The 17,860-nt window shown below is 40.8% G+C and overlaps 1 long non-coding RNA gene across 1 annotated transcript in view; it reads left to right on the top strand.

Annotated features, from left to right (window-relative positions):
- LOC105497762 (uncharacterized) overlaps positions 1-17,860 on the top strand; it is a 124,025-nt gene that overhangs the window by 1,071 nt on the left and 105,094 nt on the right. The gene's annotated exons all lie outside the window — the stretch shown is intronic.

Genomic DNA, 17,860 nt, shown 5'->3' with positions numbered 1-17,860 from the left:
AGGAACAAAATGGTAGTAAGCAATAAAGATAACAATGAATAAAATAGAAAACCTCAAAACTTGAGTAAGTAAGCCCAATTCCTTTTTGTATTATTTGAAAACACCAATAAGATAGATAATTCTGTCATGATCCTGATTTTTAAAGTGAACAAAATTATGCAAGAATGAGAAATGAGATAACCACTGATGCAGAAAGAGATTAAAATACTAATTACCAACTAAAACTCAAAAGCAACACATTTGAAAACCTGGGAGATATGAATGACTTTCTAATAAAATTGACCCAAGAAGTAGAAAACATGAAGAGGCTAATTACCATAGAAAAATTGGACATTAAATATCTACTATTAAAAATGTCACGGAGACTTGGGAGTTTCACATTAAGTCCTTTGCAATCTTTAAGGAATGATGGATTCTTAAACTATTTTTACCATTTTAGGGGAGAGAAAAAGAGGAAACTCCTTGAATCATTTCATGAAGCCAGCCTTACTGTAACTTCATAAAGATAGTATCAGAAAAACCCCAAAGTTCAAGTTAGCTTGTGAATATGTATCCAAAAGAGAATGTAGGTTGGTGCAAAAGTAATTGGGGTTTACTTTTGCACCGACCTAGTAGTACTTTATCAAAAGAATAATTCAAGAGGTTTTGTACCAGGAAAGCAAACTTCTGCAATATTAGGACATCAATAATATTTCATTGCATTTACTATTTTTTGTTTTTAAACAGGGTCCTGCTCTGTCACCCAGGCTGGAGTGCAGTGGTAAGATCATAACTCACTGCATCCTGGATCTCCTGGGCTTGAGCTATCGTCCTGCCTCAACCTCTTGAGTAGCTAGGACTACAGGCATTTACCACCGCAGTTGGCTAAGTTTTTGGTTTTTTTGTAGCGACAGGCATCTCACTATGTTGCCTAGGCTGGTCTCCAACTCCTGAGCTCAAGCTATCCTCCCGTCTCAGCCTCCTAAAGTGCTGGGATTACAGGCATGAGCCACTGTGCCTAGCCTGCATCAACAATATAAAGGGGAAAAAACATGTTTTATTAATAAATGCTAAAAAGTCAAATGAAAAAATTTAAAAATCATTTCTAACAAAGTATAAATAGAAACTACAAATTGATAAAGATTTTACAAAAATTCCTATGAGTAGTATTTTAAACACTTAGATGTTCAGATGTTTCCTTTAACGTATAGAAAGGAGAGGGCATCTGGTAATCACTATTATTACTATTCTTTTAGAGACTAGCACAATAGCACATGCAATAAGAGAAGTAAACAAAATAACCTGTATAAATGTTGGATAATAAAAGATGAAGATATTTGTTTTTAAAAAATGAGACAGGATCTTGTTCTGCCACCCAAGCTGGAATGCAGTGGTGCAATCATAGCTCACTGCAACCTCAAACACCTGGGTTCAAGCAATCCTCCTGCCTCAGTTTCCCAAGTAGTTGGGACTACAGGCACGCACCACAATGCTGAGCTAATTTTAAAATTATTTTTAGTAGAGACGGGGGTCTCGCTTTGTTGCCCAGGCTGGTTTCGAACTCCTGGCCTTAAGTGATCCTTCTGCCTCAGCCTTTCAAAGTGCTGTGATTATAGGCGTGAACCACCATGCCCAGCCTAAGATATTCCTTTTGGTCATTATATGATTATATGCCTAGAAACCCCAAAAAACTTCGCTTAAAAATAACAGAATAGGCCGGGCGCGGTGGCTCAAGCCTGTAATCCCAGCACTTTGGGAGGCCGAGGCGGGCGGATCACGAGGTCAGGAGATCGAGACCACCCTGGCTAACACGGTGAAACCCCATCTCTACTAAAAGTACAAAAAAAACTAGCCGGGCGAGGTGGCGGGCGCCTGTAGTCCCAGCTACTCGGGAGGCTGAGGTTGGAGAATGGCGTAAACCCAGGAGGCGGAGCTTGTAGTGAGCCGAGTTCGCGCCACTGCACCCCAGCCTGGGTGACAGAGCAAAGACTCCGTCTCAAAAAAAAAAAAAAAAAAAAAGAATAAAAGAATTTGATAAAGTCTCTGCATATAAGAAAAATAAACATACCAGTAGCCTCTTCTAGTAATAATCATCTAGAAATGTAAATGAGATAAATATTCCACTTGTAATACCAACAAATATTATTAAATATAGTAATGACATATTTGTTTAGTTTTTAGTGTTTATTTAGTACTATATTTATAAATGTCAGGAACACATTTTTAAAATCATGCAGCAACATGCATAAATTTTGAGTGTAAATGCCACCTATGAAGATATAGAAAATTTCTATCACCCCAGAGAATTTCCTTGTGCTTGTTTGTGGTCAGTCCCTCATCCCTGGCAACACTTGGTCCAATTTTTATCACTAGATTAGTTTTGCCAGTTTAGAATTTCATAGAAATGAAATTGCATATGTCCTTTAATGTATTTGGCTTCTTTGACTCAACATGTTTTTGAGACTCATTTATTTGGTTGCATGTACCAGTAGATTGATCTATTTTATTGCTAAGTACTATTTTCATTATAGGGATATACCATGATCTGTCCATCTAGTCATTTTTGGACATTTGGATTGTTTCCAGTTTTTGGCTATTATGAATAAAGCTGCTGTGGACATTTTTGTACATGCCATTTGTGTACACATTTTCATTTCTCTTGGGTAAATATCTATAAGTGGAACTGCTGGTCATATAGTAAGTATACATTTAACATTATAAGTGATATGGGCCGGGCATGGTGGCTCACACCTGTAATCCCAGCACTTTGGGAGGCTGAGGCGGGCAGATCATGAGATCAGGAGTTTGAGACCAGCCTGACCAACATGGTGAAACCCTGTCTCCACTAAAAATACAAAAATTAGCTGGGCATGGTGGCACACACCTGTAATCCCAACTACTCAGGAGGCTGAGGCAGGAGAATCGCTTGAACCCGGGAGGCGGAGGTTGTAGTGAGCTGAGATTGCACCACTGCACTCCAGCCTGGGCGACAGAGTGAGACTCTGTCTCAAGGAAGAAAAAAAACGTGGTATGGTTTGGCTGTGTCCCTGCCGAAATCTCATCTTGAATTGTAGTTCATAATCCCCACGTATCATGGGAGGGACCTGGTGGGAGGTAATTGAACCATAGGGGCGGTTACCCTCATGCTGCTGTTCTTGTAATAGTGAGTGAGTTCCTATGAGATCTGATGGTTTTATAAGGGGCTTTCCCCACTCTTGCTTGGCACTTCTCCTTCCTGCCATCATGTGAAGAGGGATGTGTTTGCTTCCGCTTCCACCATGATTTTAAGTTTCCTGAGGCCTCCCCAGCCCTGTGGAACTGTGAGTCAATTAAAATTTTTTTCCTTTATAAATTAGCCAGTCTGGAGCGGTCCTCTGTAGCAGTGTGAGAATGGACTAATACAATAAGAAACTGTTAAGCTGTGTTTCCAAAGTGATTATACCACTTTACACTTCCACCATCAATGTATGAGTGTCAGTTGATCCACGTCCTCTACCTCACTTGGAATTGACAGTATTTTTAACTTTAACTGTTCTAATGGGTGTGTAGTAATATCTATTACTGTGGTTTTAATTTGCATTTTCTAGATGACTTATGATATTGAACACATTTTCATGTGCTTATTTGTTATTTGTATATGTTTTTCTTTTGGAGATGGAGTCTTGCTCTGTTTCCCAGTCTGGAGTGCAGTGGAGTAATCTCGGCTCACTGCAACCCCTGCTTTTCAGGTTCAAGCGATTCTCCTGCCTCAGTCTCCTGAGTAACTGGGATTACAGGCGCCTGCCACCACGCCCGGCTAATTTTTGTATTTTTAGTAGAGACGAAGTTTCACCCTATTGGCCAGGCTTGTCTCGAACTCCTGACTTCAGGTGATCCATCCGCCTTGGCCTCTTAAAGTGCTGGGATTACAGTTGTGAGCTACCACGCCTGGCCAGTTTGTATATTATTTAAATGAAATATTTGTCTATAAAAAATTAGGTTGTTTTCTTACTGTGTTTAAAGGTTCTTTGTGTATTCTGGACATAAGTCTTTTGTTGGATACATGTTTTATGACTATGTTCTTTGCATTTATTATATCCAGCAGGAGACAGATATGGAGATAGAGTCAGGATTGCATGAGGTCTATAGGTGGGTGGGGAGTATAATGTCTGTGAAAGATAAAAAGAGAAGGAAACATCATTAGGCAGGGAAAGCCTCCAGAAAGTGATGTTGCTCTGATTCCTGTAATAGGGAAGGGAGGAAGAAGCAGGATAGGGCAAAGAGAGTCTCAGATTGCTATTTAGATCCAACAAAGCCTTGGCCAACATAAAAAGGAACTCTGGAGCAAAGAACAAAAGGATCCCTGCATTAGGCACACACAGCCAGACTGTGATATTCCTGCTCAATCATTAGCTGGTGGATGCCCTGGAAGACTGTGGCCTTAGCTAGAAATCGGAGGCAGATCCTGTAGGTGCTTACAGCTGGAGGCTGACAGCTAACCAAGCCTTCAAGGACCGGATGATCTTTCAAAGTCTTTTCAAGTATGTGATTCTATTGTTTCCAAAACAGCATTTCCTCTCCTTTTTAAAAAAGTGAACTGTAAATAACAATGACATCCCCTGTGTAAATTTTGATGTCATAATGTGAACTCACTCCAGGGTATTTAGTCAACTTATCTTAAACCTCAGTATCTCTTATATAAATACTCTGATGAGGTCAACCTTTAGGATTCACTATATTTTCTTCCCATTCTTCTGCTTATCGTTCATCCTTGTCTTTTCCTTCAAAGACTTCAACAATTCTTTTTTATGTCCTTCTATTTCCAATCTCCTGCTAAGTTTTATTCTTTATCTCAGTCTTCAAAACTTTATTTGTGACTTTTGCAAACTGCTCTTTTGTAGTTGATATAATAAACTCTAGGAGGGCACAGACCTTTTCTATACTTCTCTTCAAAGTTTCTAGCACACTGGGGCTTTAATCATTCCGTCTTTGGCAACCAGCCAGCAGGACTGATTTCCATATGCCAAGTGAAGTAGTTTTCCCACTTTTCCTTGTCCCTTCTAAACTTTCATATGTTCTACTATCCTTAGTGGCATTGAGCAACTAATTTCTTGGTTGCTGTCTTTTAATTACTTATATCAGGTTTGCAAGACTAGGTAATATGTATTAGAAAAATAAAATTCTTGCTGGTGGTGAAAATAGATGGGAGATTATTTAAAATACAGCTTCTAAAGAGAGGACCTTGGAATAAGAATAGTAGGTCGATTCTGAGCAGACTTGCCTCCTTTCTTTTCAAGTCTGTAAATGAGCCCAGTTCCAATATAGAATGTTTGTTGAATATTACAAATTATGAAATAGAAATGTCAGACAGGGGATCTTTCTTCCTCTTTTCTTCTTTGAGACAGGTCTCACTCTGCTGCCCAGACTGGAGTACAGTGGCACAATTACAGCTTACTGCAGCCTTGACCTCCTGGGCTCAGGTGATCCTCCCACCTTCGCCTCCTGAATAACTAGGACTACAAGTGCACACCACCACATCTGGCTAACTAATTTTTTCTTTCCATAAAGACAAGGGTCTCGCCATGTTGACCAGGCTGGTCTTGGACTCCTGGGTTCAAGTGATCCTCTCACTTTGGCCTCCCAGTGTGTTGGGATTACAGGTGTGAGCCACTGCACCCAGCCAATTTAAGAATTTGAAATTGTTTTAATTCTTTTTAAATTTTCCTTGACATTGTTAAGTTCGATTTAGCTGAAGAATGTTTCATACTCTTGCCAAAGATCAAAGTATTTTTTTAGTGGAGTTTTACTTGCATAATTCAACAATTATTTGTTGAACTTTAGCTATTGCACTAGAAGCTGGGGGAGCACATGTATGTTGCCTATTTCTTCTACAAGGTCCCCTTACAAGGTCAATAAGTCTTGTACCCACCCAAGAGCATTTGCAGCAGCTAGTGCTTCTGCCAAGAATGCTTTGTTCCAGATCTTAGCATGATTGACTCCTTTTCTTTTTTGTCTCACTTTGTTACCCGGACAGAGTACAGTGGTATGATCACAACTCACTGCAGCCTCAGATGCTTGGACTCAAGTGATCCTACTGCCTCAGTCTCCCAAATAGCTGGGATTACAAGTGTGAGCCACAGTGCCCAGCAATTGGCTCCTTTTAATCATGTGGATCTTAATACATTTAGTACAAATGCTATCTCCTTGAAGAGGGCTTCCCTGTCTACTCAGCCTAAAGGAGCATCTCCATTCATAGGTACCTTTATTTTTCACATCTATAATGATACTTGGAGAACTATTTAAAAGGATTTTGCTGGCCGGGCATGGTGGCTCATTCCTGTAATCCCAACACTTTGGGAGGCCGAGGCAGGCGGATAGCTTGAGGTCAGGAGGACAAGACCAGATCTGCCAACATGGTAAAATGTCATCTCAACACACACACACACCCCCACACACACACCCACACACACATTAGCTAGACATGGTGGCGGGTGCCTGTAATCCCAGCATTTTAGGAAGCTGAGGCAGGAGAGAATTGCTTGAACCTGGGAGGCAGAGGTTGCAGTGAGCCGAGATTGTGCCACAGCACTCCAGCTTGGGCAACAGAGCGAGATTCTGTCTCAAAAAACAAACAAACAAACAAAAAGATCTTGCTAATCTATTTGTTTATATTTTAAAAATTGCTTTTGTGCTTCCCTGTCTTGCTTACTTCTGTAACCCTGGTTCCCAGCATAGTCCCTGCCACATAGTGAACACCCAATAAATATTTTTATTGGTGATTTTTTCCCTTTATTTTATTGATATTTATTATTATTGTTTTTTGAGACAAGGTCTTGCTCTGTTGCCCAGGCCAGAGTGCAGTGGCATGATCATAGCTCACTGTAGCCTCGACCACCTAGGCACAAGCAATCCTCCTGCCTCAGCCTCCCAAGTAGGTGGGACTACAGGTGCATGTCACAATGTCCAGCTAATTAAACAATTTGTGTTGTTGTTGTTGAAATGAGATAATGAGATCTCAGTATGTTGCCCAGGCTGGTATCAAACTCCTGGACTCAAGCAATCCTCCTGCTTCAGCCTTCCAAAGTGCTGGGATTACAGGCATGAACCACTGGGCCCAGCCCCTTTTATTTTTAGTTGACATGTAATAATTGTAAACATTTGTGGGATATCGAGTGGTATTTCCATGTGTGTATAGGTTAATTAGTATATCCATCACCCCAAGCATTTATCATTTGTGTTGTGAGCATTCAAAAGCTTCTCTTCTACTTTTTTGAAAATGTATAATAAATTATGGCTAACCATATTACTCTACAGTACTGTAGAACACCAGAATTCACTCTTCTTATCTAGCTATAATTTTATCTCTTAACCAATGTCACCCTGTCTTCTCCTCCTGCCTACTCTTCTCAGTCTCTAATAGCCATAATCCTACACTCTACTTCTAAAAGCTCAAATTTTTGTTCTTAGCTGTCACATGAGTGAAAAATATGTGGTTCTTATCTTTTGGTGCTTGACTTATTTTGCTTAACATAATGTCTTCCAAACTCACTCATGTTACTGCAAATGAAGGATTTCATTCTTTCTAAATGGTTGAATAGTATTTCATTGTGTATACAACATTTTCTTTATCTATTTATCCGTTGATGGGACATTTAGGTTGATTCCATTATCTTTGCTATTGTGAATAGTACTATGATAAACATGGGAATGCAAGCATCCCTTTGATATACTGACTTCTTTTCCTTTGGATAAATATCCAGTAGTGGGACTGGTGGATTGTATGGTAGATCTATTTTTAGTTTTCTTGAGAAACCTCTATTTTGTTTTCCATAATGACTGTACTAATTTACATTCCCACCAACAATATGTAAGAGTTCCCTTTTCTCTAAATTCTCACCAGCATTTGTTATTTTGCATCTTTTTGGTAACAGCCATTCTAACTGGGGTGAAGTGACATCTCATTGTGGCTTTGATTTGCATTTACCTAATGATTGGTGATGTTGAACATTTAAAAATATATTTGTTAGCTCAATAAATATTTATTGCATGACAGATTCTTCATGCCAGATCTTCTCTTCATTACTTAGGAACCTCAAGGAAGACCCACCTCTGTTGGAGGAGGAGGATTTTTGTGACTATTCCTTTGCCTGCCTTTCTGCAGAGACTGAGCCATTCCCCACTCCCCCATATGGGTTCCTGGTTCTGTGGTTGCGTCTGCTTACTAACATTCTCCCATAACTCTATTTCACTTACCTAGTAATCTACTCACTTATGGCCTCTTAGTGGTCAGGGACAGTATTATTTTCATCTCATATTATTTTCATCTCATATTTATTTGGAAACATTATTATCTGGTAAGGAATACTCTAAACAGAGCCCAGTGGTTAGAAACAAGGGCTCTGGGACAAATTTATAGATTTGAACATTTATTTTGCCACTTACTGACTGTGTAGTCTTGGGTGTGTTACTCGATCTGTCTGTGCCTCAATTTCCTCATTGAATAATACTAATACCACCTTCATATAGATGTCAGATGATTAAGTGAATAACCACACAAAAACAGTGCTCAATAAATGTTAGCAATTATGTTTATTTCTTTTATCTGACCTGAGATCAGATGCTTCAAGATTTTCAGAGCCCTTTCAGAGATTTTTGACTCCTGAATAACTTAACCGCTTTCCCTTCCACCCACTGCATTTGTCATCCCTTTCATTCCCCTACGTCTCCATTTCTGCCAACCCCAATAATTTCTTAATTGTCTCAGTTACTTCTATTTGAATTAGAACCTAAACACGCCACACATGTGGAGCTGACATGTCTTTTTAGTTTCTTTTATTCTATTGTCTTTCCTCCTCACTTCCTTCTCCCCAGTTACACTTGCCTCCCTGCTGACTTTGAACATATTGAGCACGCTCTTGCCCTAGGGTCTTTGTGCTTCTCTCTTTGTGGAACAAATTTTCCCTCCTCCCATGGCTTACACCCTCACATCCTTCAGGTCTCTGTTCAAATGTTGCCTTATCGGAGAGAACTTTATTTATTTTAATATAAAGCAGAACCCCTAATCACTCTCCCTTTTCAATTCTGCCTTATTTTTTACCATTGCACTAATGACATATTATCTATTTGCTTATTTATTGTCTTCATCATTAGAATATAAAATCTATGAGAGTAGAGATGCTATGTGTTTCGTTTATTGCTATATCCCCAATGTCTGGAACGATGCATGGGACATAGGCACTCAAATAAATATTTGTTGAATGAATTAATGGGTGGGTGGATTAGATGACTTAGTTTTCACTCTACTTAACTCTTTTAAAAAGTTATTCTGACTATGCTTGCGATTAGTGAATCCTTTTTGCTAATAGCAATTATATTAGGAAACATAGTCTATATATATGAAATATAGTTGAGTGACCTACAATTACTCATATATGGATCTTAATACATATTAGTTGACCAGTTGGCTTACTTATTAACAGAATATTTCATTCTGGCTTGAAAAGCCAGGGCATGATTATCTAGACCAACTTTATCCAGACTGAGAGTTAGCATACAATATTTGAGTAAGCTTAGGTTTTAGTAAGCCCTACATTTTCAAATCTTATTTTTACCATTTCTTAGCTTTGTGTGGCTGGGCAAGTGGTCCAGCCTCTTTGAATGCGCTTATCTCTAATGTGGGAGTAATTGTTCTTTTCTTGTAGACTTAATACTAGGATTTAGTGAAATCACATAGCAAGTGCCTACTCAGTTTCTGGGGCTTTTCTCAATAAATACTGCTTTCATTCCCTTTCCACTATCTTCTGAAGCCTGTGGTTAAATTATTTTTTCTATTCTAGGGACAGTCATTTTCTACAAAAGAGCATCTTTTATCTGAAAGATGAGTGCAGACAATTCCATTTCATTAAAGAGCTGATGATTTAATAATTTACTTAGAAGCAAGCCATGGCTTCCATTATGAAACTCATCTGGCATATGTGCAAAGGACCACTATTATTTTTCTACTGACAAGAAAGCTGATGGAATATAAATACTTTACACATGTGCACAGAACAGGTTACCCTCGTGCAATGTCTTTACCTGGAGAAATATCATATGATGCTTTGCAGTAGATGTAGCTCAACATAAAATTTGTCATTTCCTGAGCGCTTGAAATATTGCTCTGTTTCTTATACCCTGTACTGCACGTGCTTATTTGATAATGTCGGTCTGCCTCCTTATTTCAGTTGCTGAAGTGACATAGCCCTGTTTTATAATTCGCCAAATGATTGAAGGTGCCAGACAGCTTGCTATTGCCCCAGTAACATCACTGATTCTTAGTTCTTAAAGAAAAGGGAGGACAGTGAGCATGTAGCTTGAGGGTGATGTATTCTGTGGGAATGTATATTCTCAGCAAGTTGTTTGTGATTTTTTTCCTTCTGTACAGCCAGGGGAGCAAAGGGACATATTTCAAATTCCCATTGGCAAAGAAGAGCCCCTGGTTCTTTTATAAGGATTTGTAAAATTCCGTACCTTTGAATCTTGTCAGCGATCTCTGGATATCCTCCAGCCTTTCTTTCATAAAGCTTTCAACATACAGAGCTGAGTGGGCCCGGCAGGGAAAGTGTATGTGAGTGTGTGATTGCCTGCGCCTGTGTCTGTGCTTTGTGCCTATCTGGAGCTGCCTTGATTGAAATGCCAATGTTCTGCCACGTTCTGGTCTGAATTTACTGTGGCAATAAAATGGAAGCGTCCGCCTGCATAGCAAAGTGAAGTGTAACAGTGGAGCCTCGCCATTTATTTAGTTGAGTCAGCTTAATGGAGATCAGTGCTCAGTTCTTCCTTTTGGTTCCTTTCTTGTTTCTCATCTCTAGTTTCTCATCAGCTGTTGAGTTTGGGGGAAAGTATTTTCTTGGAGCTGCAACAGCTCTCCATGTGGGGAAAGGGAGGGGGTACCTTCAATCTCCAGGAATGATAGGTGTGAGCAGAACTTGTCAAGAGTTTTATTGTTTGAAAGCACCTACATTTTTCTATTTTCAACCTCTTTTGGAGAGAATAAATCACAAAATATTGGCGAGGCAAAGTTTTTATTTCTTAACAAATCATTAGATATCAGATAATGGAAGTAGTTAAATTGCACAAGTTGGTTTGTGGTTTGCAGATACAAGAAAACACTTCATGATTGCTCTCAGAATTCTGCATGGCCTGAAGCTATTTATTTATTTATTTATTTGAGACAGGGTCTGTCACCCAGGCTGGAGTGCAGTGAAACAAACATGTTTTACTGCTGCCTTGGTCTCCCAGACCCAAGCAATCCTCCCACCGCAGCCTCCTGTGTAGCTGGGATGATAGGCGTGTGATACCATGCCCGGCTAATTGTTTGATTTTTTTTTTTTTTTTTTTTTGGTAGAGAATAGGGTCTCACTTTGTTTCCCAGGCTGGTCTTGAACTCCTGGGCTCAAGCAATCCTCCTACCTCTGAATCCCAAAGTACTGGGATTACAGGCATGAACCACTGCACCTGGCAGCCTGAAGCTTTTGAGGTTTGGGAGCAAATGGCAGGAAAGCAGTATTAAACAATATTCATCTTATTAGTAGGAAAGACCCCAGCTATTTCTTTTATTCTTTGTGGGTTGATTCTGATTCAAAAGTTGCTGTGGTCCTGAAAACAAGGATTCTGGGCAAAACAAGAAATTGGGTGGTAAGCACAGTCAAATATGTTCGCTTTCCCCCATGACCTGATGTGTAGAAAAGAACGGAGCTGCTCTAATTCACTGAGCAGATTCTGCATATGCTCACTTAAGGGATTAATTTTGTTCTTGAGGCTGGTAGGTTTCACATAGCACTGTAGCAGGACTGCTTGATTCATTCATGTATTCATTCTGTAAATACCATGCCAGGTTGTGAATACAAAGATAATTCAAACATGGATCACAACATATTTCTCTAATTTGACTGTGACCTCCTTGCCAGCAAAGAGTTTACAGTCTAGTAGGGAAAATACATTATGAACATGAGAGTAAAATATGAATAGAAACTGAAATGCCATAAAGCATGCAGATAAAGAGAAGTAGAGATGAACTGTTCTGAACAGGGATAAATGAGGTTTGGTGGAGAGATTAGGGAAGACTTTGAGAAGGCATTTGAGCTTAACTTTGACTTTATGGGAACAGAAGGCAAACACTTTCCAGGTGGACAAAGACATAGGCATGAAAAAGCACTGGACAGAGAAGGTTTATATTTCTTGCGGTGGTGGGTGGAGGAGATGGGAGAATGAGCAAGGGACAGTTCTGTAGTTTAAGGCCCATTTTGGAACCGGGACTTACGGGATTTATGAACTACGTTTGGGGCTCCAAGGAGCACAATAAGGATAGATGGCACTTCAGGGGAAGGGGGTAGGGGGTAGGGGGAGGGGGAGGGAGTCTGGGACTGTGTAGTGTTTTTTGATACCACTACTGACACCAAATGTGTGTCTTTTATTGACACCAAATATTTTTTCACACCAATTCTCATACACCAACTGGGTGTCCAATAGTTTGGTTCAATTCTGACACTGTCTACCTGGAGTTAGTGTCAGATCCTACAAGTTAAAGGGCTTGGTCCCAAAAGACTGCCCCTACCTCAGCTACCAGCCACCAGTGTGGTCCCCAGCGACCCACACTTCTATCTAACTGACAACAAAGTTGGGGATTCCTATGACCCTCACCCTTGCCTTGGTGTGGACCAAGGTAACTAGATAATTTGCTAGAATGAACTCAGGAAAATACTCTACTTACTATTACAGTTTATTATAAAGGATACAACTTAGGGCCAGATGGAAGAGATCCCTAAGACAAGGTTTGGGGCTGGGGGTACAGAGCTTCCACGTCCTCTGCAGGTACCACTTTCCCAGCACACCCATGTGCTCACCGACTTGGAAGCTCCTGAAATCTTGTCATTTAGTGGTTTTTGTGGAAGTTTCATTGCCGATGCATAGGCATGATTGATTAAATCATTTGCCATGGTGGTCAAACTCAATCTCCAGCCTTCCTCCACTCCCCAGAATGAGGTTGGGGAGGGAGACTGAAATTTCTAACCTTCCATTCATGTGGCTGACTTTTCTGGTGACCAACTTTCACCATGAGTCATCTCATGAGCATATGAAAGACAATAAATTTCAGGGATTTTAGGAGTTCTATGCCAGGAACAGGGTATAAAGACCAAATATAGTTGACCCTTGAACAATACAAGTGTTAGGAGCACTGACCCCTCGTGCAGTCAAAAATCTGAGTATAACATTTAATTCCCCCAAAACTTAATGACTAATAGCCTACTATTGACCTGAAGCCTTACTGATAATGTAATAGTTGATTAACATATATTTTGTGTGTGTGTTGTCTTTCTTTCCTTCCTCTTTCTTTCTTTTTCTTTCTTTCTTTCTTTCTTTCTTTCTTTCTTTCTTTCTTTCTTTCTTTCTTTCTTTCTTTCTTTCTTTCTCTTTCTTTCTTTCTTCCTTTCTCTCTCTCTTTCTTTCTTTCTCTTTCTCTCTCTCTGTCTCTCCTTCCTTCCTGCCTGCCCTCCCTCCCTCTTTCTTCTTTCTTTCTTTTTCTTTCTTTCTCTCTTTCTTTCTTTCATTCTTCTTTCTTTCTTTCTTTCTTTCTTTCTTTCTTTCTTTCTTTCTTTCTTTCTTTCTTTCTTTCTTCTTTTTCTTTTCTTTCTTTCTTTCTTTCTTTCTTTCTTTCTTTCTTTCTTTCTTTCTTTCTTTCTTTTCTTTCTTTCTTCTTTCTTCTTTCTTTTTTTTCTTTTTCTTTTGAGACAGAGTGTCTCTCTGTCACCCAGGCTGGAGTGCACTGGCACAATCTCAGCTTACTGCAACCTCAGCCTCCTGGGTTCAAACGATTCTCCTGCTTCAGCCTCCTGAGTAGCTGGAATTACAGGCACGCACCACTATGCCTAGATAATTTTTGTGTTTTTAGTAGAGACAGGGTTTCACCATGTTGGCCAGGCTGGTCTCGGACTCATGACCTCAGGTGATCCACCTGCCTCAACCTCCCAAAGTGCTGCGATTACAGGTGAGAGCCACTTTGCCTGGCCAATATTTTGTATGTTATATGTATTATGCGCTTCATTCTTACAATAAAGTCAGCTGGAGAGAAGAAAATGTTACTAAGAAAATCATAAGGAAGAGGAAATGACTTTAGTCTTCATTGAGTGGAAGTGGATCACGATAAAGGTTTTCATCCTCATCCTCTTCACGTTGAGTAGGCTGAAGAGGAGGAAGCAGGGGTTGGGGGTTTATTGGTCTCGCATCTCAGGGGTGGCAGAGGTGGAAGAAAATCTGTGTATCAGTTGACCTGCGCAGGTCAGACCCATGTAGTTCGAAGGTCAATTGTATTTATGTTTTACTATACCACAGAAGCAGAAACCATTTACTTCACAATTTTTCCAAGGAGGACAGCAGCGAGCACAGGCATGGGTGATGGTGGTGGGAGCGGCATGGAGCTGTGAGGTAGCCACAGATAACACACTGGATCAAGGTCGAGTGGGTTGGTGGCTGTTCTGGAACAGGGTGAGGACTTAGGCCAGGGGTGGTGGGGTGGGGCAGGGTTGATGTGACTTTGTTGAAGTCTGTGTCACAGTGTTGGCCCTGCTTAGAGGCTTCTGGGCTTTAACTGAAGGCAAGTTAGGAGAGAAAACGACTTTGCCCTACATATCTATCTTGTTATTTTCAACAGAAAATTTCTATTGTTGGAGCGATGCTAAGTCCGAGCTAGTGTCAATTCTGGGATAATCATCTAGAGTAATTGCTTTCTCTGCCTGGCCAAGGATGATCCAGCTTGTTAACAGTCCAAGTGTAAATATATGTGTAGGAAGATTTGAAGAATATGCTGACAGGCTGGCTTGAATCATTGAAAATGTTCACACTTTTCTCTTTGCTGCTGGCAGAGGAATCTCTGAAGGCAAAAACTTAGCCGAATGCTCCCAACAGTCAAATAAAGACGCCAACTCAGGACTCCACAAAACTAAAGGTTAACCTTTTCCTTTCCTCTCACGGAGAACTAAGAGGCCAGTCAGTGAGACCTCCCTTGAAGCCCCGAGGAATTAACCTTAGAATCTATTTTGCAAAGATACCCTAATGCCTTCAAAGATGCCGTTCAGGACTGAAAGCTGCCTGAAAGGGAAAAGGCTTGGGTGACAACATTTAAAGAACACCAGGCCAGGCACGGTGGCTCACGCCTGTAATCCCAGCACTTTGGGAGGCCAAGGCAGGCGGATCACCTGAGGTCAGGAGTTTGAGACCAGCCTGGCTACATGGCAAAACCCTGTCTCTACTGAAAATACAAAAATTATCTGGGTGTGGTGGTGGGCGCCTGTAATCCCAGTTACTTGGGAGGCTGAGGCAGGAGAATCACTTGAACCTGGGAAGTAGGTGCTGCAGTGAGCGGAGATCACGCAACTGCACTCCAGCCTGGGTGACAGAGCAAGGTTCCATCTCAGAAAAAACAAACAAGAAAACAAACAAAAACAAGAACACTGTATGGGCCCCATCATGGGTGCTTTACCTCTATTATTTCTTTGAATTTTCCTGACAGCCCTGTGAGGTTGGATTTACCCTTTCCATTTTACAGATAAGGAAGGCAAGGTTCATAAAAGTCAAATTACTTCCTTAAGGTCATTTGACTAATTGGTCAGAGTATGAGTCTATCTGACCACTAGCCTCTGCTCTCTCTAGTACAGAGCAAAATAGTTGTGGGTAATAATGTTTCAAGAAACTCTGATTTTATTTATTTTATTTTGAGACAGAGTCTCACTCTGTTGCCCAGACTGGAATGCAATGGCAAGATCATAGCCCACTGTAGCCTCAAACTCCTGGGCTCAAGCGATCGTCCTGTGCAGCCACTTTTTTTTTTTTTCTTTTTTTGAGATAGAGTCTCACTTACTCTGTCGTCCAGGCTGGAGTGCATCTATGCGATCTTAGCTCATTGCCACCTCTGCCTCCTGAGTTCAAGTGATTCTCTGGGTGCCTCAGCCACCTGAGTAGCTGGGATTACAGGCATGAGCCACCATGCCTGGCTAATTTTTGTATTTTTGCATTTTTGTTTTTTGTTTTTTGTTTTGAGACGGAGTCTCATTCTGTTGCTCAGGCTGGAGTATAGTGGCACAATCTCGGTTCACTGCAATCTCCACTTCCTGGGTTCAAGTGATTCTCCTGCCTCAGCCTCCTGAGTAGCTGGGACTACAGGCTTGTGCCACCATGCCTGGCTAATTTTTGTATCTTTAGTAAAGTCAGGGTTTCACTACGTTGGCCAGGCTGGTCTTGAACTCCTGACCTCAGGTGATCCGGCATCTCGGACTCCCAAAGTGCTGGGATTATAGGCATGAGCCACCATGCCCAGTTAATTTTTGTGTTTTTAGTAGAGACAGAGTTTTGCCACGTGGGCCAGGCTGGTCTTGAACTCCTGAGCTCAAGTGATCCTCCTGCCTTGGCCTCCCAAAGTGTAGGGATTACAGGGGTGAGCCACCTTGCCTGGCCAAGAATCTAATTGTAGAGTTAGAAGGAACCTTGGAGTCAACAGACAACTAGTATTGAAGGAAACTTCATAATTATTTTTAGTGATTCTCCACTCCTACCTTCCTACCAAGTGGTCACCTGGTTTAGGCTTTATTTCCAGTCAAGGGGAAATTACTACTACTACTACTACTACTACTAAGGCAGAGCCCAAAGGGGCAGCAAATCGAGATCTGCTCCTTTGATTCTAAAGCTTGCCTGCAAAAATAGAAAGATGGGAAAGAGGGTGGGCAGAGTATGAAGAGAAGATTAACGGAAGGAGAAGGGCCAATTCTATGAGATATTTAGAATATAATAATTAGTTAATGTGGCTCAAGAATAGATCCATAGATCAATGGAAAGGAATATATTTCCTAGAAGCAAACTTTAAAACTTAACATATGATAAAGGAAATATCACATATCACTGGGAAAGATTAATTAATGGTTTTGGGAAATTTACCTAGCTATGTGGAAAAAAATCAATACAAATCACGAGTTCCTATTATATGCTAAAATAAATTCCAGGTACATTAGTGAGTTATGTTTAAAAAATGAAAATACTAGAAAAAAAAGTGAAGTGCAAAAGCAATATGTAAAGTCTTTAGGTTTCAGAGGTGGGTAAGGAGTCCACAGTAGTAAATGGCAGAAGAAATGGTGAGGTGCACAGGGATCTGGACTGAATATAGGCCCCAGGGGTTGAAGTTTCAATACAAAGGCAAGGATCAAAAGAGAGGATATATGGCCTGCACAGAATGAGCAGAAGTGAATTTCCCTAATGGAACCAGGAGGCAGAAATGTGTTATCTTTTGTGAAAAGGCCTCTGAATATCCTGCCCACCAGCACTGAGTTATGACCAGAAGATTGCTGTCTGTCTTGAGACACGGATGGAAAAAGTCATTTGAAAGATTGGAACCCTGCGTCCTCACTGGTGCAGTGTGGAAATCCCAAGCTGAAGGATAGATTAAAAACCAAATCTGGCCAGGTCCAGTGGTTCATGCCTGTAATCCTAGCACATTGGGAGGCTGAGGCAGGTAGGTTGCTTGAGCCCAGGAGTTTGAGACCAGCCTGGGTAACATGGTGAAACCCTGTCTCTACTAAAAATACAAAAATTAGCCAGGCATGGTGGTGTGTGCTTGTAGTCCCAGCTACATGGGAGGCTGAGATGGGAGGATTGATTGAGTCTAGGAGGTCAAGGTTGAAGTGAGCCATGGTCATGCCAATGCACTCCAGCCTGGGTAACAGAGCAAGACCTCTCAAAAATCCTCTAGGGCCCAGACAGAGGAAATTCAGAATCCTTCTGCCTCTCTCATGGCTTCTACAGTCTAAGGCACTCAAGAAAAAAGCTTCTGCAGATCAACATTTTCATGGAATATGAATTCACGGGCAAAACATACAGA

This window comes from Macaca nemestrina, chromosome 4, assembly GCF_043159975.1.
Source record: "Macaca nemestrina isolate mMacNem1 chromosome 4, mMacNem.hap1, whole genome shotgun sequence".
Classification (NCBI taxonomy): Eukaryota; Metazoa; Chordata; class Mammalia; order Primates; family Cercopithecidae; genus Macaca; species Macaca nemestrina.
The sequence above is the reverse complement of the archived record's forward strand: the minus strand, read 5'-3'. Positions and strand labels throughout refer to the sequence as shown.